The sequence below is a fragment of the Trachypithecus francoisi genome, unplaced genomic scaffold (genome assembly GCF_009764315.1).
Source record: "Trachypithecus francoisi isolate TF-2019V2 unplaced genomic scaffold, Tfra_2.0 Lachesis_group14, whole genome shotgun sequence".
Classification (NCBI taxonomy): Eukaryota; Metazoa; Chordata; class Mammalia; order Primates; family Cercopithecidae; genus Trachypithecus; species Trachypithecus francoisi.
In genome coordinates this window covers 43228994-43252927 of record NW_022681459.1, presented here as the reverse complement: position 1 = coordinate 43252927, position 23934 = coordinate 43228994, and positions in this window count along the sequence as shown.

The following is a 23934-nucleotide window of genomic DNA, read 5'->3' as shown; positions in this document are numbered from 1 at the left end:
CTCATGCTTGTAATCCCAGCACTTTGGGAGGCCAAGGCAGGTGGATCGCTTGAGCCCAGGAATGGGAGGCCAGCCTGGGCAATGTGGCAAAACATCACCTCTACAATGGGCGTGGTGGCTCACACACCAGTAGTCCCACCTACCCGGGTGGCTGAGGCAGGAGGATGACTTGAGCCGGGGGAGTTGAGGCTGCCATGAGCCATGATCACACCACTGCACTCCCGCCTGGGCGATAGAATGAGATCCCGTCTCAAAAAAAAAAAAAAAAAAAAAAAAAAAAAAAAAAAATTGGTCTGTGATATTTTGATCAACTATGTAAAAAACAAAAAATAAGAGAATATTCTTCTGAAGTATGATAATACATGATATCACAGCAGCTAACAACATAGGGGACAAGATCACTTGGCTTACAATGATTTTCACACAGAAAACCAGAAAGTAGTTTGAATCTTAAGGAAGAGAGCTGCGTTTTAAAGTTTAACAGCAAGTCGGGGGTTAGGAGACCTGACTTTTTCCCCAGTTCGTGTGCTGCCACTTTACCAGTGGTGAGTCCTTGGGGATGCTACTAAAACTTTTTTTTTTAATTATACTTTAAGTTCTGGGGTACATTGCACAACGTGCAGGTTTGTTACAGATGTATACACATGCCATGTTGGTGTGCTGCACCCATTAACTCGTCATTTACATTAGGTATGTCTCCTAATGCTAACCCTCCCCCATCTCCCCACCCCATGACAGGCCCTGGTGTGTGATGTTCCCCGCCCTGTGTCCAAGTGATCTCATTGTTCAATTCCCACCTATGAGTAAGAACATTTGGTTTTCTGTTCTTGTGATAGTTTGCTGAGAATGGTGGTTTCCAGATTCATCCATGTCTCTACAAAGGACATGAACTCATCCTTTTTTATGGCTGCATAGTATTCCATGGTGTATATGTGCCACATTTTCTTAATCCAGTCTGTCATTGATGGACATTTGAGTTGGTTCCAAGTCTTTGCTATTGTGAATAGTGCCACACTAAACATACGTGTGCATGTGTCTTTATCGTAGCATGATTTATAATCCTTTGGATATATACCCAGTAATGGGATTGCTGGGTCAAATGGTATTTCTAGTTCTAGATCCTTGAGGAATCGCCACACTGTGTTCCAGAATGGTTGAACTAGTTTACAGTCCCACCAACAGTGTAAAAGCATCCCTATTTCTCCACATCCTCTCCAGCATCTCTTGTTTCCCGACTTTCTAATGATGGTCATTCTAACTGATGTGAGATGGTATCTCATTGTGGTTTTGATTTGCATTTCTCTGATGACCAGTGGTGATGAGCATTTTCTCATGTGTCTGTTGGCTGCATAAATGTCTTCTTTTGAGAAGTGTCTGTTCATATCCCTTGCCCACTTTTTGATGGGGTTGTTTGATTTTTTTTCTTGTAAATTTGTTTAATTTCTTTGTAGATTTTGGATATTAGCCCTTTGTCAGATTGGTAGATTGCAAAAATTTTCTCCCATTCTGTAGGCTGCCTGTTCACTCTGATGGTAGTTTCTTTTGCTGTGCAGAAGCTCTTTAGTTTAATTAGATCCCATTTGTCAATTTTGGCTTTTGTTGCCATTGCTTTTGGCGTTTTAGTCATGAAGTCTTTGCCCATGCCTATGTCCTGAATGGTATTGCCTACGTTTTTTTCTAGGGTTTTTATGGTTTTAGATCTAACATTTAAGTCTTTAATCCATCTTGAATTAATTTTTGTATAAGGTGTGAGGAAAGGATCCAGTTTCAGCTTTCTACATGGGGCTAGTCAATTTTCCCAGTACCATTTATTAATTAGGGAATTCTTTCCCCATTTCTTGTTTTTGTCAGGTTTGTCAAAGATGGCATGATTGTAGATGTGTGGTGTTATTTCTGAGGCCTCTGTTCTGTTCCATTGGTCTAGATCTCTGTTGTGGTACCAGTACCATGCTGTTTTGGTTACTGTAGCCTTGTAGTATAGTTTGAAGTCAGGTGGTAGCATGATGCCTCCAGCTTTGTTCTTTTTGCTTAGGATTGTCTTGGCAATGCAGGCTCTTTTTTGGTTCCATATGAACTTTAAAGTAGTATTTTCCCAATTCTGTGAAGAAAATCATTGGTAGCTTGATGGCAATGGCACTGAATCTATAAATTACCTTGGGCAGGCCGGGTACGGTGGCTTACACCTGGAATCCCAGCACTTTGGAAGGCCCAGGCAGGCAGATCACGAGGTCAGGAGATCGAGACCATCCTGGCTAACACAGTGAAACCCCATCTCTAAAAAAAAATTACAAAAAATTAGCCTGGTGTGGTGGCGGGCGCCTGTAGTCCCAGCTACTCAGGAGGTTGAGGCAGGAGAATGGTGTGAACCTGGGAGGTGGAGCTTGCAGTGAGCCGAGATGGCGCCACTGCAGTCCAGTCTGGACGACAGAAAGAGACCTCGTCTCCAAAAAAAAAAAAAAATACCTTGGGCAGTATGGCCATTTTCACGATATTGATTCTTCCTATCCATGAGCATGGAATATTCCTCCATTTGTGTGTGTCCTCTTTTATTTTGTTGAGGAGTAGTTTTGTAGTTCTCCTTGAAGAGGTCCTTTACATCCCTTGTAAATTGGATTCCTAGGTATTTTATTCTCTTTGTAGCAATTGTGAATGGGAGTTCACTCATGATTTGGCTATTTGTCTGTTATTGGTGCATAGGAATGTTTGTGATTTTTGCACATTGATTTGGTATCCTGAGACTTTGCTGAAGTTGCTTATCAGCTTAAGGAGATTTTGGGCTGAGACGATGGGGTTTTCTAAATATACAATCATGTCATCTGCAAATAGGGACAATTTGACTTCCTCATTTCCTAACTGAATACCCTTTATTTCTTTCTCTTGCCTGATTGCCCTAGCCAGAACTTCCAACACTATGTTGAATAGGAGTGGTGAGAGAGGGCATCCCTGTCTTGTGCCTCTTGTGCCAGTATTCAAAGGGAATGCTTCCAGTTTTTGCCCATTCAGCATGATATTGACTTTGGGTTTGTCATAAATAGCTCTTACCATTTTGAGATATGTTCCATCAATACCTACTTTATTAAGAGTTTTTAGCGTGAAGTGCTATTGAATTTTGTCGAAGGCCTTTTCTGCATCTATTGAGATAATCATGTGGTTTTTGTCTTTGGTTCTGTTTATATGCTGGATTACGTTTATTGATTTGCATGTATTGAACTAGCCTTGCATCCCAGGGATGAAGCCAACTTGATATTGGTGGATAAGCTTTTTCATGTGCTGCTGAATTCGGTTTGCCAATATTTTATTAAGGATTTTCACATTGATGTTCATCAGAGATATTGGTCTAAAATTCTTTTTTTGTTGTGTCTCTGCCAGGTTTTGGTATCAGGATGATGCTGGCCTCATAAAATGAGTTAGGGAGGATTCCTCTTTTTCTATTGACTGGGATAGTTTCAGAAGGAATGGTATCAGCTCCTCTTTGTACCTCTGGTAAAATTCGGCTGTGAATTCGTCTGGTCCTGGACTTTTTTTGGTTGGTAGGCTATGAATTACTGCCTCAATTTCAGAGCCTGTTATTGGTCTATTCAGGGATTCAACTTCTTCCTGGTTTAGTCTTGGGAGGGTGTATGTGTCTAGGAATGTATCCATTTCTTCTAGATTTTCTAGTTTATTTGCATAGAGGTGTTCATAGTATTCTCCGATGGTAATTTGTATTTCTGTGGGATCGGTGGTGATATCCCCTTTATCATTTTTTACTGCATCTATTTGATTCTTCTCTCTTTTCTTCTTTATTAGTCTTGCTAGCAGTCTACCAATTTTGTTGATCTTTTGAAAAAAACAGTTCCTGGACTCACGGATTTTTTTTGAAAGGGTTTTTTGTGTCTCTGTCTCCTTCAGTTCTGCTTTGATCTTAGCTATTTCTTGCCTTCTGCTAGCTTTTGAATTTATTTGCTCTTGCTTCTCTAGTCCTTTTAATTGTGATGTTAAGGTGTCGATTTTAGGTCTTTCCTGCTTTCTCTTGTGGGCATTTAGTGCTATAAATTTCCCTCTACACACTGCTTTGAATGTGTCCCAGAGATTCTGATATGTTGTATCTTTGTTCTCATTGGTTTCAAAGAACATCTTTATTTCTGCCTTCTTTTCGTTATGTACCCAGTAGTCATTCAGGAGCAGGTTGTTCAGTTTCCATGTAGTTGAGCGGTTTTGAGTTTCTTAATCCTGAGTTCTAATTTGATTGCACTGTGGTCTGAGAGACAGTTTGTTGTGATTTCTGTTCTTTTACATTTGCTGAGGAGTGCTTTATTTCCAATTATGTGGTCAATTTTAGAATAAGTGTGATGTGGTGCTAAGACAAATATATATTCTGTTGATTTGGGGTGGAGAGTTCTGTAGATGTCTATTAGGTCTGCTTGGTGCAGAGCTGAGTTCAATTCCTGGATATCCTTGTTAACCTTCTGTCTCATTGATCTGTCTAATATTGACAGTGCGGTGTTAAAGTCTCCCATTATTATTGTGTTTGAGTCTAAGTCTCTTTGTAAATCTCTAAGGACTTGCTTTATGAATCTGGGTGCTCCTGTATTGGGTGCATATATATTTAGGATAGTTAGCTCTTCTCATTGAATTGATCCCTTTACCATTATGTAATGGCCTTCTTTGTCTCTTTTGATCTTTCTTGGTTTAAAGTCTGTTTTATCAAATACTAGGATTGCAACCCTGCTTTTTTTCGCTTTCCATTTGCGTGGTAGATCTTCCTCCATCCCTTTATTTTGAGCCTATGTGTGTCTCTGCACGTGAGATGGGTCTCCTGAATACAGCACACTGAGGGGTCTTGACTCTGTCCAATTTGCCAGTCTGTGTCTTTTAACTGGGGCATGTAGCCCACTTACATTTAAGATTAATATTGTTATGTGTGAATTTGATCCTGTCATTATGATGTTAGCTGGTTATTTTACGCATTAGTTGATGCAGTTTCTTCCTAGTATCAATGGTCTTTACAATTTGACATGTTTTTGTAGTGGCTGGTACCGGTTGTTCCTTTCCATGTTTAGTGCTTCCTTCAGGAGCTCTTGCAGGGCAGGCCTGGTGGTGACAAAATCTCTCAGCATTTGCTTGTCTGTAAAGGGTTTTGTTTCTCCTTCACTTATGAAGCTTAGTTTGGCTGGATATGAAATTCTGGGTTGAAAATTCTTTTCATTGAGAATGTTGAATACTGGCCCCCACTCTCTTCTGGCTTGTAGAGTTTCTGCTGAGAGATCAGCTGTTAGTCTGATGGGCTTCCCTTGTGGGTAACTCGACTTTCTCTCTGGCTGCCCTTAACATTTTTTCCTTCATTTCATCCTTGGTGAATCTGACAATTCTGTGTCTTACGGTTGCTCTTCTTGAGGAGTACCTTTGTGGCATTCTCTGTATTTCCTGAATTTGAATGTTGGCCTGCCTTGCTAGGTTGGAGAAGTTCTCCTGGATAATATCCTGCAGAGTGTTTTCCAACTTGGTTCCATTCTCCCTGTCACTTTCAGGTACACCAATCAAACGTAGATTTGGTCTTTTCACATAGTCCCATATTTCTTGGAGGATTTGTTCATTTCTTTTTACTCTTTTTTCTCTAAACTTCTCTTCTCACTTTATTTCATTAATTTGATCTTCAATCACTGATACCCTTTCTTCCACTTGATCAAATAGGCTATTGAAGCTTGTGCATACATCACGTAGTTCTTGTGCCATGGTTTTCAGCTCCATCAGGCCATTTAAGGTCTTCTCTATACTGTTTATTCTAGTTAGCCAATCGTCTAATCTTTTTTCCAGGTTTTTAGCTTCCTTGTGATGGGTTCAAACATCCTCCTTTAGCTTGGAGAAGTTTGTTATTACCGACCTTCTGCAGCCTACTTCTCTCAACTCGTCAAAGTCATTCTCTGTCCAGCTTTGTTCTGTTGCTGATGAGGAGCTGTGATCCTTTGGAGGAGAAGAGGTGCTCTGGTTTTTAGAATTTTCAGCTTCTCTGCTTTGGTTTCTCCCCATGTTTGTGGTTTTATTTACCTTTGGCCTTTGATAATGGTAACCTACAGATGGGGTTTTGGTGTGGATGTCCTTTTTGTTTATTTTGATGCTATTGCTTTCTATTTGTTAGTTTTCCTTCTAACAGTCAGGTCCCTCAGCTGCAGGTCTGTTGGAGTTTGCTGGAGGTCCACTCCAGACCCTGTTTGCCTGGGTATCGCTAGAGAAGGCTGCAGAACAGCAAATATTGCAGAATAGCAAATATTGCTGCCTGATCCTTCCTCTGGAAGCTTCGTCCCAGAGGGGCACCCAGCTGTATGAGGTGTCAGTCGGCCCCTAGTGGGAGGTGTCTCCCAGTCAGGCTACACAGGGGTCAGGGACCCACTTAAGGAGACAGTCTGTCTGTTCTCAGAGCTCAAACACTGTGCTGGGAGAACCACTGCTCTCTTCAGAGCTGTGAGACAGGGACTTTTAAGTCTGCAGAGGTTTCTGCTGCCTTTTGTTCAGCTATGCCCTGCCACCAGAGGTGGAGTCTACAGAGGCGGCAGGCCTTGTTGAGCTGTGGTGGGCTGCACTCAGTTTGAGCTTTGTTTACCTACTCAAGCCTCAGCAATGGTGGACGCCCCTCCCCCAGCCAGGCTGCTGCCTCCCAGTTCAATCTCAGACCACTGTGCTAGCAGTGAGCACAGTTGCATGGCTGTGGGACCTGCCAAGCCAGGCATGGGATATAATCTCCTGGTGTGCCTTTTGCTAAGACCATTGGAAAAGCCCAGTATTTGGGTGGCAGTGTCCCAGTTTTCCAGGTAGTCTTTCATGGCTTCCCTTGGCTAGGAAAGGGAAATCCCCTGACTCCTTGCGCTTCCCGGGTGAGGTGATGCCCCACCCTGCTTCGGCTCACCCTCTGTGGGCTGCACCCACTGTCCAACCAGTCCCATTGAAATGAACCAGGTACCTCAGTTGAAAATGCAGAAATCACCTGTCTTCTGTGTTGATCATGTTGGGAGCTGCAGACTGGAGCTGTTCCTATTCAGCCATCTTGGAACCAGACCTTCGCTACTAAAACTTTTTAAGTCCAACAAGGAAACGGAAGTGGTCTGTGGCTCCAGATTTGGGATAATATAAGAACATGGGCTCTGACTTGGATCTTGCTGTTCTCCCATCGTGGCTCTGCTCCCCGCTTGCCTGTCACCCTCCTGGACCTCAGGGTCTTCAGCTGTCAGACAGAAGTAATGTCTCTTAGCATTATAGGCGTTATTGGATAAAGGCAACATAAGTAAGGCACCTAGTGTGGTTTTCATGCTTAACAAATGCTTCTTCCTCTTGTCACCCCACACCTTTTGTTGGTTAAAACATGAAATCCACACATTTTACTTCACCCAACTTCATTTAAAAGTATAAGAGACAAAATGAAAGTCGAAAATGAAATCAGGGGCTAGGTGTGGTGGCTCACACCTGTAACCCCAGCACGTTGGAAGGCCTTGGCGGGAGGATGGCTTCAGGCCGGGAGTTTGGGACTAGCCAGCCAGGGCAACAAAGTGAGACCTCATCTTTACAAAATATAAAAATAAAAATAGCTGGGCATGATGATGCACGCTGTAGTCCCAGCTGCTTGGTAGGCTGAGGTAGGAGGGTCGCCTGAGCCCAGAAGGTTGAGGTTGCACTGAGCCGAGCTCGCACCCCTGCACTGCAGCCTAGGTGACAGAGCAAGACGCTGTCTCGAAAAAAGGGTAGCATTTGACCCTTGCTGTTTTACTAGAGAGACTGTTTGATAATAAAATATTGCTGGGGTGGGGAGTTCCTATGTGGTATCAGAAGAGCCTCCCTAAATCTGGGCAGCCCGTAAAACCCCTTGTACTCTATAGCTTCCTGCCAAACATACTTGCATTAGAGAGTTCTCTAGCATTTCTACAATAGAAATTAGGAACAGGAATGGTAGAAATAGAAACATAATTGATGGAGGCAGAAAATCCATAAACAATTATGTCTCTGCAATAAACACCAATAGCGAGAAGCAACCAGACCAGTATGGGCTGTGACCCATACTGTATCAAAATGACTGTACTGGGCCAGAGATCTAGCCCTAGTCATCCCTGGTTAAGGTAATTAATCTTCCCGTGAGAAGATAACATATCTCTACATTGTGTTTATGACTTTATATTATTTTCATTTTGGTTTATTTTCCCAAAACAGTGACTTGGTTAATTTCATTTAGGGATTCAACATATGCTTCTGTAGTTCTGAATTAAAAGAACCCTCCTGGAATAGTTAAGGAGGGAATTGTGTTTCTCAACAAGACTGAAAGCTCGTTTGTAGTAGCGTCACAGCCCAGGGCTACGCCTGAAGGTAAGCGCTCTCTTTGCTGGGAAGATTGATTGACTTGAAAGAGATGGACCCAGCCAGAGGTGTAGCAATGACCTTGTGCCCAGAGCAGGCAGACATGTGACCTGCCCCCTATAGGATAGCGCCTGCGAGGATCTTTCCCTGTTTGGTTGGTTGATTGGTTGGTTTTGCTTTTTAGAGACAGCGTCTCACTCTGTTACCCGGGCTGGAGTGCAGTGGTGCAATCACAGCTCACTGAGGGCCTCAAACTCCTCGGCTCAAGCCATCTCCCCACCTCAGCCTCCTGAGTAGCTGGGACCACAGGCATTCGCCATCTCCCCCAGCTAAGTTATTTATTTTTCATAGAGATGAGGGCTCGCGATGTTGCCCAGGCTGGCCTGAAACTCCTGGCCTCAAGCGATCATTCTGCCCCATCCTCCCCAAGCACTGTGGTTACGAGTATGAACCACCGGGCCCGGACGTCCCGTTTGGGGTACTGTTCCTTACAGCAGGAGCTAGCCAGAGCAGGGAAGAAGGGTAGAGAAAAAAAACTGGAGAAGAATGAGAAAAGAATATCCAATAGTCCCGTTCTTGGCCCAGCCTAGCCTTCCAGATTGTTGCCCAAACAACTCCTCGTCTAACCCCCACTCCTCCTGGCTCATTCCTGTTCTCCCACTCCACACCCCAATAAACCTTTCTCTTCCTTGGCCGGGTGCAGTGGCTCAAGCCTGTAATCCCAGCACTTTGGGAGGCCGAGACGGGCGGATCACGAGGTCAGGAGATCGAGACCATCCTGGCTAACACGGTGAAACCCCGTCTCTACTAAAAAATACAAAAAACTAGCCGGGCGAAGTGGTGGGCGCCTGTAGTCCCAGCTACTCGGGAGGCTGAGGCAGGAGAATGGCGTAAACCCATGAGGCGGAGCTTGCAGTGAGCTGAGATCCGGCCACTGTACTCCAGCCTGGGCAACAGAGCGAGACTCCGTCTCAAAAAAAAAAAAAAAAAAAAAAAAAAACCTTTCTCTTCCCAGAGTTTTGCTGTTTATGTAGTGATGTGCTAAATCAAATATTTTGCTAATGGGCAAACAGGAGAATGCTAGACTGGATACTCCTGGGCTCTTAGGTAACAATTTCATATTTAGTAGTGGTTTCTGGGTAGACAATGGCTTCGCTTACCAGGATTCTAAAAGGCCTAGAAATCTTGGAATTTTTTTTTTTTTTTTTTTTGAGATGGAATCTCATTCTGTCACCCAGGCTGGAGTGCAATGCAGTGGCTCAGTCTCGGCTCACCGCAACCTCTGCCACCCGGGTTCAAGCAATTCTCCTGCCTCAGCCTCCCGAGTAGCTGGGATTACAGGCATGCACCACCGCACCTGGCTAATTTTTGTAGTTTTAGTAGAGATAGAGTTGCACCATCTGGGCCGGCTGATCTTGAACTCCTGACCTCGTGATCCACCCGCCTTGGCCTCCCAAAGTGCTGGGATTACAGGCATGAGCCACTGCACCCAGCCAGAATGATCATCTTTATCACGAAAATGAATTATCTGCAGTTCTGCCCAAGGATGACAAAGATGGTCTTATAGACTGAGTGGGCTTCTCCAGCCCCCGAATTCAAATGTTGAAGCCCTGGCCCTCAATGTGATGCATTCGGAGAAGGGACTTTTAAGGAGATGATTAAAATGAAATGAGGTCAGCCGGGGAGGTGGCTCATAAAAGATAAAAATTATTACTTGGCCGGACACAGTGGCTCACGCCTGTAATCCCAATACTTTGGGAAGCCGAGGTGGGTGGATCACCTGAGGTCAGGAATTCGAGACCAGTCTGGCCAACATGGTGAAACCCCATCTCTACTAAAAATACAAAAATTAGCTGGGCATGGTGGCGGGCCCCTGTAATCCCAACTACGCAGGAGGCTGAGGCAGGAGAATCACTTGAACCTGGGAGGTGGAGGCTGCAGTGAGCCAAGATCACACCATTGTACTCCAGCCTTCATCTCAAAAAAAAAAAAGATTAAATGAAGTTGTAAGGATGGGGCCCTAATCTAATACAATGGGTGTCTTTGTAAGAAGAAGAAGAGACAGCAGGAGTGCACAAAAAGAGGAAAGGCCATGTGAGGACACAGCCAGAGGCGGCCTTCTGCACGCCAAGGAGAGAGGAGAAACCAACCCTGCCAGCATCTTGATCTTGGACTTCCAGCCTCCAGAACTGTGAGGAAATACATTTCTGTTGTTTAAGCCCCCACGTCTGTGGTATTTTATGATAGCAGCCCCAGTTGATTAGTACCGATAGTCAATGGGGGGACGAGCCCGTCAGTACACTAAGCTGTGGGCAATGGTGCCACAGAACACATGGGGATACCTTTAGAGAGCTTCAAATTCATGCCAAGATTTGTAGGGAACGTTGTTTTCATGTTGGGACAAATACAGATAAATTGTAGGATACAATGCACAATTCACTTGACTTTTTTTTTTTTTTTTTTTTTTTTTGAGACAGAGTTTCCCTCTTGTCGCCCAGGCTGGAGTACCATGGTGCGATCTCGGCTCACCACAGTCTCCGCCTCCCAGGTTCAAGCCATTCTCCTGCCTCAGCCTCCCAAGTAGCTGGGATTACAGGCCCGCGCCACAACACCCGGCTAATTTTGTATTTTTAGTAGAGATGGGGTTTCTCCACGTTGGTCAGGCTGGTCTTGAACTCCCGGCCTCAGGCGATCCACCCGTCTCGGCCTCCCAAAGTTCTGGAATTACAGGCATCAGCCATCACACGTGGCCCGCTTGACTTTTTAAGCAAAGACTGATATGACAAAGACACGCCTCCGCAGCAGTATTCTTCATCGTGTCAGTTTGTGTTCAGCCAGGAAAATCGGCACTCCAGTGCAGCAAGCTGGTTCCACAGGTGCTGAGGGACTTACAGTGGCAGGAAGCCATTGCTACTCCTAGGGTTAGGAAGACACAGTAGGAGATGACGTTGCCGGGCTCCCGAAGACAGGGTTCTGTGTTGGGGGTGGAGGTGATGAGGGAAGCTGGGACCAAGAAGGGAGATGATGTCCAACTAGAGATGGAACTGCGTAGGAGATACTGCCTTTGCAGGACACGGGGCCCTTGTAGGAGGAGGAACACCCTGCCTTCCTCCTGGCTCCCACACTGCAGTCTTCTGCAGTGCCCCCAACAGCCAGAGAGCAAGGGAAGTGGGGAAATGTGGTTCCCGACCAGACAGACTGAAGCAGAGTGTGGGGGACGGAGGACAAGTGGGTCCACAGGCTGCAGGTGGGTATATTGTGGTGAGAATGGAACCACAGGGAGCATCGGCGTTAAGGGACTTTCCTAGTTGCTGATGCCTGTGTTAGGGTTGGGGGGTATTTCATCATCAGTGGATGAGGTTCCTTCTTCAGCCTCTTTCCCTTCGACACGGAGAAACGGTCTCTCTGTGTGCTTGGCTCTGACTTCATGATCATGGGAGAGCCTGGCTGCTCGGGCTATGGCCATTTCCAGCTCCCATCCCCCTTGTCACAGCAGGACAAGAGGGTTCCTCGTCACCTGGGAACAGCTGTGAGGGTCACCTGTGCTAATCGTCCTCTCGTCCCCAGGCAGCTGCGGACTCCTGGAGGCTCCCGGGCTTCTCTGGCACTCTGTGCCTTTGTGGCTGTGCCCCAGCGGATCCCCCAGCTGCTCCTGCCTGTCTATGTCCTACTTATGCTTCCAAGCCTGGTCGTGGACGTGGCGCTTCCTTCCTCCAGGCTGCTTTGGCGTGCGGTGTTACCCTGTGCTTGGCACTCACATTCATCCTCTTGCTATTGGACTGCGTCCACTGACAAGGCTGTTTAATCTACTGGCCTGGAAACCCTGGAGGCCAGGACTGTGCCTGTCTTTATCCCTGTAGCCTCCACCAGGCCAAGGAGTGCCCCGCACTAGCACACAACCGGAGTCTATCAAAACGAAATTGGGGGGATTTTGTATGATTTTTCAGGGAGTGGGTTATTTTCGCACATTTTTGTGCCAAGCCAGAAAGACCCAAGTGTAGAATGTACCACTGTTGCAGGTAGTAGCTGCAGCTGTCACAGTACCTTGAACCTAAATATATGGTCTTTTTGTGTGTGTGTGTGTGAGGTTGGGGGAAGAGAGTCTGGCTCTGTCGCCCGGGCTGGAGTGCAGTAGTGAGATCTCGGCTCACTGCAGCCTCTGCCTCCTGGGTTCAAGCGATTCTCGTGCCTCAGCCTCTGGGGAAGCTGGGCTTACAGGTGCCCACCACCATGCCTGGCTAATTTTTAAATTTTTAGTACAGACAGGTTTCACCATGTGGGTCAGGCTGGTCTCAAGTGATCCACCTGCCTCTGCCTCCCGAAGTGCTGGAATTACAGGCATGAGCCACCACACCTGACGGCTTAATATTTTTATAATAATTACATTACTTTTTAAGATCGTTGAGCTCAATTCTAAGGAAAATGCTTACTGAACTACCTGAGAGGCACAGTGCATCCCGGTCCCCTGGAGGCCTCTCCAGTCCCCACTGCGGAGCCCAGTGCTCAAGTGCACAGCTCTCAGGCTCTTCCAGTACCACCCTGCAGATGCAAGCTGGCATGCTACTTTCGGAGAACAGGAGCAGCTAGGGAGAATGAGGCAGCCAGGGAGCCTCCCTTTTCTCTGACTTAAGTTTCTTCTACCCTGTCAGGTTGATCTCTTGCCTGCTCCTAGCATTTGATCATCTCCTTGGAACCAGGTTAATTGCTTTTGGGGCTTTTTGCTTATTCAGATAACAGTCTGGTATCATCTTCAAAGGCCAAATGTCTGGAAGAGAAACAAGATGACTTCTAATAATTTACCGGCCTCTGCCTCTGATTAAGAATTCTGGACACTTTAACTTATGGGGCCTGTTATTAGGAAGCTCCAAGTTTTAATTAGAAAGGGTGAGGAGATGTGTGCATTAAGAAGGGTTTATCAGTTACTCTTGGTTTTCTCTGGGAACACTCTAGTATGTAAGAAAAGAAAAAATACAGAAAAGGGGCTAAAAGTGTCTGAGTTTGCATTTTAAGTTGCTGTTGTTGATGTTGAGACAGAGTCTCACTCTGTCACCCAGGCTGGAGTGCAGTGGCACGATCTTGGCTCACTGCAACCTCTGACCTCACTGCAACCTCTGACTCCCGTATTCAGGTGATTCTCGTGCCTCAGCCTCCCAAAGAGCTGGGACTACAGGCACCCGCCATCACACCCAGCTAATTTTTTTTTTTTTTTTTTTTTTGGTAGAGATGGAATTTCACCATGTTGGCCAGGCTGGTCTCAAACTCCTTACCTCAAGTGATGCGCCTGACTAGGCCTCTAAAAGTGCTGGGATTACAGGTGGGATTTCACCATGCCCAGACCTGAAGTTTTTGTTTGTTTGTTTGTTTTTTAATTTTGAAGTGAAGGAGCAGTTTCTGGGTAACAGTCTCATTACTCTCTTTTTTTTGTTGTTGTTATTTTGAGACAGAGTCTCACTTTGTCACCCAGGCTAGAGTGCAGTGGTGTGATTAGCTGGGATTACAGGCATCTGCCACCACGCCTGGCTAATTTTTGTGTTTTTAGTGGAGACGGGGTTTCACCGTGTTGGCCAGGCTGATCTCGAACGCCTCACCTCAAGTGATTCAGCGGCCTCAGCCTCCGAAAGTGCTGGAAATACAGGTGTCAGCCACTGTGCCCAGCCCCCATGACTCCATTTTAAAAGTTCCCTTATCAGCAAAGAAACACCAGACTCACTACGATAGTGTAGGAAGCTGGTTTGAGATCAATTGTCTTTGTGTGTTGATCTGGAACATGTATCAGAAAACTTAGCTGGAGAATGAAGGTAGTATTTTCTACTGCTTTCTCTGGGGTGTTCTAGACACTGGCAGTGGAAATAGCTTTGGTGGCCTGAAGAGCCTTGCTCAGTAGGGAGCCCTAATGTTTGCTGATATGTTAGGGGTGTCTTTGCTGGTCTCTTTACTCTGCAATCAGCCAGAAGTGTGCCGGCGATGGCTGTTGACTAGCAGTAGCTAACAGTGTCTAGGTCTTTTTCTCTGGAATCAGACTGCCTGGTTTGAATCCTGGGTCCACCGCCGGGCGCGGTGGCTCAAGCCTGTAATCCCAGCACTTTGGGAGGCCGAGACGGGCGGATCACAAGGTCAGGAGATCGAGACCGCCCTGGCTAATACGGTGAAACCCCGTCTCTACTAAAGAATACAAAAAACTAGCCGGGCGACGAGGCGGGCGCCTGTAGTCCCAGCTACTTGGGAGGCGGAGTCAGGAGAATGGCGTAAACCCGGGAGGCGGAGCTTGCAGTGAGCTGAGATCCGGCCACCGCACTCCAGCCTGGGCGACAGAGCCAGACTCCGTCCCAAAAAAAATAAAATAAAATAAAAATGAATCCTGGGTCCACCAATGAGGAGCTGCAGGATCTGGGGCAAGTTGCTCTTGATACTTGTTTCCTCTCCTCTGTGTTCTAACATTTCGAATAGAGAGTACTAACTAACAGACAGAGAGCACATCAGACCTTCCCCACCATGGCCCAAGAACGTGGAATCACATTCTTGTCAATCTTGTCAGCTCACAGAGTGTATCAGTCATCTATTACTGTGCAACAGATGATTAGAAATTGAGCTGCAAGGCCAGGTGCGGTGGCTCACACCTGTAATCCAGCACTTTGGGAGGCCAAGGCAGGTAGATCACCTGAGGTCGGGAGTTTGAGACCAGTCTGGCCTACATGGTGAAACCCCATCCCTATTAAAAATACAAAAATTAGCCAAGCGTGGTGGTGGATGCCTGTAATCCCAGCTACTAGGGGTGCTGAGGCAGGAGAATGGCGTGAACCCGGGAGGCGAAGGTTTCAGTGAGCTGAGATTGTGCCATTGCACTCCGGCCTGGGTGACAGAGCGAGACTCCGTCTCAAAAAAAAAAAAAAGGAAGGAAGGAAGGAAGGAAAGAAGGAAGGAAGGAAGGAAGGAAGAAGGAAGGAAGGAAGGAAGGAAGGAAGGAAGGAAGGAAGGAAGGAAAGAAAGAAAAAGAAATTGAGCTGCTTAAAACAATAATTATTTACTTTTTCTTTGTTTCTAAGTGTCAGGAATCCAGGCATGGCTTAGGTGGCCTCTCCTTAGCTTGCAGTCAGGATGTGAGCCAGAGTTTTAGTCCAATCTTGAAAGTAACATCCCATCACTTTCGCCCCTCTCATCGATGAGGCATTTGAGCCCCAGTAAGATGAGGTAATTTGACTAATCGCCTCCATCTCCTCGCAAAGCTGACCTGACCATTTTCTGAAGACTGTTCTGCAGGGTAGGGATAAGGTTGCAGGTGCCTGGAGTGCGGCAGAAGGAAGAAGGAAAGGGGAACGCCGTTTTGCGACTGAGCTAGGCGACAGAGGAAGCTCTGTCTCAAAAAAGTAATAATAATAATAATAAAACACAGGTGTCTTACAGGTGCTGGGGCAGGCAGGTAATATAAATGTTTGAGGGCTGGCTGGGAACTGTGATGAACCAGAGTCCATGTCCCATCCAACGCCGTGGCCAAACAGAGTTGCATGTGGAGAAAGGTACAATGCTGCCAGATTTCTCAATTTCTCAATTCTCTCAGAGAGGCCAAAAATCGGAACATTGTATAAAGTACTCTAATTTTTAAAGTTCGGTAATGGATCAGAAGAACTTTAGCAAAAAGTGAGAAGTAGGAGACTAGGGTTCAAATCCTGCCTCTTTTTTTTTTTTTTTAATTTTTATTTTTTTTGAGTCAGGGTTCTGGCTGTGTTGCCCAAGCTAGAGAGCAGTGGAGAGATCATAGCTCACTGCAGCCTCCAATTCCTGGGCTCAAATGGGAGCCCTGCTATATATAGAGATCTATCTATCTATCTATATCTATCTATCGATCGATCTATATATATATATGTATATATATATATGTGTATGTGTGTGTGTGTGTATATATATATATATATATATATTTTTTTTTTTTGTAGAGACAGGTCTCACCATGTTGCCCAGGTTGGTTTTGAACTCCTGGGCTCAAGTGGTCTTCCTGCCTTGGCCTCCCAAAATGCTGGGATTACAGGCATGAGTCACCACACCTGGTCCAAATCCTGGCTCTTATTAGCTGTGTCCTTGGGCAAATTACTTAACTTCTCTGTGCCTAAATTTTCTCATCAGTAAAAGAAACTATTAATAGAGCCCACTTTATGATGCTATTATGAGGATTAAATGAATTCATAGTAAGTGCTACATGTGTTTGTTAAATAAATAATATTAAAAAATTTAAATACAGGCTGGGTACTATGGCTTATGCCTGTAATCCCAGCATTTTGGGAGGCTGAGGTGGGTGGATCACTTGAGGTCAGGAGTTTGAGACCAGCCTGGCCAACATGGTGAAACCCCATCTCTACTAAAAATACAACAATTAGCTGGGTATAGTGGCTCATGCCTGTAGTCCCAGCTGTTCAGGAGGCTGAGGCATGAGAATCGTTTGGACCCAGGAGGTGGAGGTTGCAGTGAGCCGAGATCAAGCCACTGCACTCCAGCCTGGGTGACAGGACAAGATTCTGTCTCAAAAAGAAAAAAAAAATTTTAATATAGACCAAAGAAAACACATCTGGGCCAATATCCAGCTCTCAGGGCACCAGTGTGCAATCTCTGGCTTAAATACATGTGTATGTATGCATGTATACATGTGCCTGCATGCACATGTATGTGTGCATGAAGATGTATGTATGAACATGTGTGTGCACGCACACATGCACATGCATGTTCACGTGTATAGATGTGTATGCATGTGCACACACGTACATATGTATACGCATGTGTGTACTTACGTATGCATGCACATATTGTACATGTGTATGGATATGTATGCATAAGCGCACGCATACATATGTATATGCATGTGTGTGTACTTACATATGCATGCACGTGTGTGTGCACGAAGATGTATGTGTGTACGTGTGTGTATACACGCACACATGCACATATATGCACGTGTATGGATGTGTATGCATATGCACACACGTACGTATGTATATGCATGTGTGTACTTACGTATGCATGCAAATGTGTGCATATGTACACACTGGCCTTGCTCTTGAACACAAGCCCAAGTTTCAGCTCTTTTTTTTTTTTTTGAGACGGAGTCTTGCTCTGCCGCCCAGGCTGGAGTGCAGTGGCCGGATCTCAGCTCACTGCAAGCTCCGCCTCCCGGGTTTACGCCATTCTCCTGCCTCAGCCTCCCGAGTAGCTGGGACTACAGGCGCCCGCCTCGTCGCCCGGCTAGTTTTTTGTATTTTTAAGTAGAGACAGGGTTTCACCGTATTAGCCAGGATGGTCTCGATCTCCTGACCTCATGATCCGCCCGTCTCGGCCTCCCAAAGTGCTGGGATTACAGGCTTGAGCCACCGCGCCCGGCCAGTTTCAGCTCTTGACAGTTGAAGGTGCAGGCCCTCTCCTGACAAGGCTGTCTGCCCTCAGGTGTTCCCGCACTCTTCTCCCCTTCTCTCTTACTCCTACCTCACCCCTACTTCATGCCTGCCTCCTACAAAGCCCCACAATACCCATGGCCAGGACAATTGGTTGGACCCCTGCTCAGAGACCCTCACACACCAGTCTCCGTGAACATGAAAAGCTGACTGGAAAAGGGACGGACTTGGGGACACGTCTTCTGTTGGACCACGCTTCAGGGATGTGATGGAGCTTGAGGAGACACCTGTGCAGTCACGTTGTCTCAAACCAACAGCTTTGCGGAAATTCAGTAATGACAACCAGTGTGGCAGAGTGGCAGGAGCAGGTAGTTTGGATTCAAACAGGTGTGGGCTTAACTCCAGGCTCTAGTACCTACCGTGAGTCACCTCATCCATAAACAGAGGACAACAGAATTTACCTTACTGTGCAGATAATATTTTTATGAAGTGCCTCTAACCTGGAATGTGATCAGTAATCATGGCAGGGACTATGACAGACCCAGCTCTACCATTTCTTCATCTGAAATCTCTCTTGGATTTTTCCTTCTCATTACTCCCAGGCCTGGCCTCACCTGCGGGTGTCTGAGTCTCTGACCCTGTCTTCTGGCAGCTCTCCTGCCAGAAGTGGGCTCCGTCCCACTCAACACCACCTTCCCCTGTCTTTCAGCTCTGGCCGTGTACAGCCAGACCAACCTTCCTTGGTCACCTCTCTCTTTTGCCAAGCCACTTTCCGTTGTCATGCTGCCTCTCAGTTGCCTGTGGCACTGGGCACAATGCCTCTGTGCAGAGCCTCTCACAGCCTTAGCCTCCTCCTCAGCATCCCTGGCCCACACATTCCCATCTGGACAACCTACCTCTTCGCTGCCCTCCAATTCCTGGGCTCCTGCCTTTCTTTTTTTTTTAGACGGAGTCTCGTTCTGTCCCAGGCTAGAATGCAGTGGCACGATCTCAGCTCACTGCAATTTCTGCCTTCCGGGTTCAAGCAATTCTTATGCCTCAGCTTCTGGAGTAGCTAGGACTACAGGCGCCTGCCACCATGCACAGCTAATGTTTTTGTATTTTTGGTAGAGACGGGGTTTCACCATGTTGACCAGGATGGTCTCAATCTCTTGACCTCGTGATCCACCCGCCTCGGCCTCCCAAAATGCTGGGATTACAGGCATGAACCACCGTCCCCAGCGGCTCCTGCTTATTATCCCTGCTGGCTGTGATATGGTGCACCACCCTCCCTTGATGGAAATCACATCGCCTGTTAAGGCCCAGACTGGATCCCACCCACAAAGCCTTCTTTTGCCACTGTAGTTCAACTCAGTGCAACCTATATTTATCGAGCAACTGTTATATGCAAGGAACTGTGATCAGGAAGGTCATAAAGTGGGACAGCCGGGGGCGGTGGCTCCCAGCACGTTGGGAGGCCGAGGCAGGTGGATCACCTGAAGTCAGAAGTTCAAGACCAGCCTGGTCAACATGGTGAAACCCTTTTTCTACTAAATATACAAAAATTAGCCCGGCATGGTGGCAGGTGCCTGTAATCCCAGCTACTCAGGAGGCTGAGGCAGGAGAATCCCTTGAACCTGGGAGGCAGAGGTTGCAGTGAGCCGAGATCACACCTTTGCGCTCCAGCCTGGGCAATAAGAGCGAAACTTCGTTCCAAATAAATAAATAAATAAATAAAGTGGGACAGAACACAACATTTTGTCTTCCTAAGGAAGGAAAAAGATATTTTTAGAGTGACATTTGAACTGGGATTAGAAGGAGGGTCAGGATCGGCTGGGTGCAGTGGCTCACGGCTGTAATCCCAGAACTTTGGGAGGCCAAGGCAGGTGGATCACCTGAGGTAGAGAGTTTGAGACCAGCCTGACCAACATGGAGAAACCCCATCTCTACTAAAAATACAATATTAGCTGGGCATGGTGGTGCACGCCTGTAATCCCAGACACTTCAGGAGGCTGAGGCAGGAGAATTGCTTGAACCTGAGAGGCAGAGGTTGCATTGAGCCGAGATCACGCCATTGCACTCCAGCCTGGACAACAGGAGCAAAACTCCGTCTCAAGAAAAAAGAAAAAAAAAAAGGAAGGAGGATCAGGATTTTTCTAGGGGTGAGGTGGGAAAGCTGGAATGCATGCAGTGGGCCTGTTTGGTTGGATTAATCTTCAGCTGCCTTTTACAAGAAATGCACCCCTCCACTTACCCCTGCGCACAGGGAGGGGCTGCAACCGCCAAGTCTGTGCTAAAACTCTGTCCTCCCTGGCCATAAGTGACACCAGGCACAAGCTGCTTCTCAGATCTTCTTACTTGTGAACTTGGAATTGGGGTTCATGGGTGCTAGTTAAGCTCTACAACTGAAGACTTAAACTTGGGGATATAGGACAGGGAGCCTCCACCATGTGCCAAGCATGTGGGGGAGAGGTAGAACGGAACCCAGGCTCACAGCAGAGAAGAGGAGGTCATCACCCTGTGGAAACCGTGAGCATTTCTCGGGTTCCGATTCGTTCCTTCTGAAGCATGACCAGATGTTCCACCATTGGTTTTGTGAGATTTCTTCATATCCTTATAATGAGCTTTCCCCCTTTTTTGGTTTATTCGTGTGTGTTTCAGTTACTAACAACCAAAAGTGTTTGATCAAGACCCAGAGCCCTAAACATCGGAATTTATGAAAAGAGGGGGATCTGAGATGCCTCTTTAACCACAGTACAGTGTGGGAAGTACCTGGACATCAGGCTGGAAGGGCAGGTTGTAGACACGTTGTGGAGGCCCTTAAAAGCTTTCTATTCAAAGTGGGATAGTATTGCTCACTGTGAACTAAGAACTGTGGAGGTTTTGTGCAGATGAGTAATTCACAGCTTCAGAGATGGGCTGTGGAAAGCAAAGTCCGGATGGGGGCCGCAGAGCGTGGATTCGAAACCCATCTGGTAAGTGGCAGCATTTTCTGGCTGCTTTTCTAGACCTTGGTCAAATTACCTAACCTCTTTACCTTAAGTTTCTGCATTTATAAAATGAGAATATTAATGCTTTGCTCATAAGATTTAGGGGGAAATTATATGAAATAATAAGTTGGCAAATACTAAGCACTCAAATGTTACCTGTTATTATTTTCATTTCTCTAAATTTCTCTGACACTTACTGCCAATACCTACACATTAGCCTTACTTATTTTTGAATACTTTCAAGTACGCTGATCTTGTCTCACAATCAGACCAAAAGCCTCTATGCAAGGATAACGTCTTAAACTCTTTCCTAGCTCTCCTAATTCCTATATGAGCTTCTGGGCACAGAGATGACGAACTCAATATTCATTGATTGGTTGTTGCGGGGGCAGCAAAACCACTCTGTCTAAGACAGTAGTTAGTGGCTGGTAAACATTTCCACATGTTGTCTCCTCATGAACTGATGGTCTGGGTTCAGGGCTTAGCAGGAAAATGACCACATTACTGAAGCCACTTCCCAAATTACAAGATTTAATGAGCCAAGGAAATTAAATTATTCTCTAAAGTGTGTTTTCTGGTTTAGATTACGACTTGATTGCCACATTTGTTACCACCAAATCTTTAGGGAAAATTCCACACAGATACAAATAGGCCTGGGCTGAAAGCACTATCATTCATATAGCAAATTCATTTATTAAGAATTTGCTATATGAAAGGTAAGTCTGATGCAAAGATGTACACAGACTATGATCCTTGCCCACAAATAGTTTGCTATCCATCAGGAAAGCAAAACTGCAGAAACAAATAATTGCAATACAAGGCAGTATGTGATACATGTAATTAGAATGGCAGAATGTCTAAATGAACTAAGAGGAGTGAGAAGTCAGAAAAGGCCTCCTGAGAAAGTATGTACACAGGGCTTTGAAGGATGAGCAGGATTCCCATCACTAGAGCTGGGTAAAGAGCTCTCTAAACTGGATGATGTATGCAAAGACAGAGCTCGCAGAAGTCCAGGTGGTTAGAACATGAGGTGTGCAGAGGGGTGCAGGAGGAGGAGACAGTTGAAAACCAGAGCCAGGAAAGCCTTCAATGCTGTTATGAGCTTGAATTTTGAATGTAGACAAGTGGGAGATCTTAAGGTTTCAGAGTAAAAAAACGACGTGGCCTTTACTGTGCGATTTGTGATTAGTCGGTGGTGAAGTGTGGGGAGGAGATGCTAGAAGTCATGGGAATAGCCCAGGCATGAAGTAAGGAGGCTGAAATTAGGCAGTAGCGTTAGAAATGGAAAGCGTATAGATAAGCAAAGGATTATAAAGGATTCATGAACTATTTGGTCATGGAAGCCTGGGGAAGCATCAAAGAATGTCTTTTCCTGAGGTCACGCGCTGGGATGTAGCCGTGCTGATTTGGTGCTGTCAGGACCACCCAGTAAACATCTGGGAGGCGCTCAATATATGGCCGGAGCTCTGAAGGAAGGTCAGAACCAGCAGAGTCCTTCCCATGCAAGCCCTTCCCCTGTGTGCCAGCCGAGTGAGTTGGGGGAGGGTCACGTACCAAAAGAAAGAAAACACTTAGGCCAGGCTCAGTGGCTCCCGCCTGTAATCCTAGCACTTTGGGAGGCCAAAGCGGGCAGATCACAAGGTCAGGAGTTTCAGACCAGCCTGGCCAACATGATGAAACCCTGTCTCTACTAAAAATACAAAAAATTAGCTGGGTGTGGTGGTGGGCACCTGTAATCCCAGCTACTTGGGAGACTGAAGCAGGAGAATCACTTGAATCCAGGTTGCTGGAGGTTGCAGTGAGCCAAGATCGCGCCATTGCACTCCACCTTGGCAACAAGAGCGAAACTCCATCTCCAAAAAAAAAAAGAAAGAAAGAAAGAAGAAAGAAAGAAAACACATAGAGGAAACAAGGTAAGAGGCAAATCTGGGGTCATAGTCAGGGAACTGAAAAAGGAGCCAGAGAGAGAATTCAAAGACAAAATAATTATTACTAATGTTGGTGAGTGTTTATGATCCCAGCACTATCCTCCTAAGTGCTGTCCATGCATTCATGCATTTGATCCTCACCATGTAATGAAAAAAGTACCATGACCTGAAGAAAGTGAGAGCCAGAGAGCTTAAGCCTCTTGCCCAAGCTCGCACAGCAAGGCTCAGAGCCTGGAATCCTACACAGGCAGCATGAATCCGGCCCATTCTGCCTCTAAAGTTAGGGTAAAGGGCTGGGCCCCTGAAATCAAGGGATAAAAAAGTTCAGGGGAGGTTGAAAGCATCAGTGCTGATGACAGGTTACCATGAACCGAGACCTGGAAGGGATATTCTAAAATGAGCCTCTGCTGTCACAAGCGTGTGTGTGCACAAGTGCATACTTGGCGCTGGACTTCACACCAGCCTGGCTCCCTCTAACAAGGCTGGTCAAGCATGACAAGAAGGTTTTCACTCAAATTATTGTCCTGGAAACAAGATGGCTAAATGCATTCAGCACCAGCCTTCTCTCTCATCATCTTAGATCCATTAAACCCATTCAACCTGCCAGTCAGGTGGCTGGAAAAGAACGTAAGCTAAACCCCAACTGTCCGCAGAGCGATCCTTTAATGAAAGGCCAGAGTAATCTAATGAAAGCTTCAGGCTCCTCTTTAGCTGAGGCCAAAGAAAGGTAGGGAAAGGGATATTACAATCAAGGACATTTAAACAGGGCTTAAGCAGCACTGAGAGTTCTACTTCCCATTTATTAGGATAATAGGACATTATCCTCCAAGGACATTTGAGGGCTATTGAGTTTTAAGGTAAATTTATATCAGGGCACTGGTATTCAACTGCCTTGGCTTGAATTTTTGATCCTACTCAGTGACCTGATTACAGAATCAAGGTGTACATTCTTTCTGCTGGGCAGACCCACCTGGCCCTCTAGGAGCTGTTTAAGGATTCCTCCTGCACAATGTGAAGCCCACAGGAGACCTCAGACCTCTATGTCATTGTGATGGTTTTCTAGCCTTCCCATCTCAAGTTCACGCTTGTGATCACGGCTCCTTCAAGTCTGCATGTCTTCATCTCGTTTGACCCTGTGTTTTGTTTACACCGTCCCCTATAGTCTGGAATGCCGCAGCCTCTTCGTTCTTTTGAACTTCTTCATTTATTCACTTGACAAACATGTACTGAAGGCCCACTATGGGGCAGGTGCTGTTCTAGTGGGAGAGGAGGCTCACAGATTAAGCGAATGTGTCATCTGTCAGATATGAGGAGGGACATAAAGAGAAATGAACGAGTGTAAGG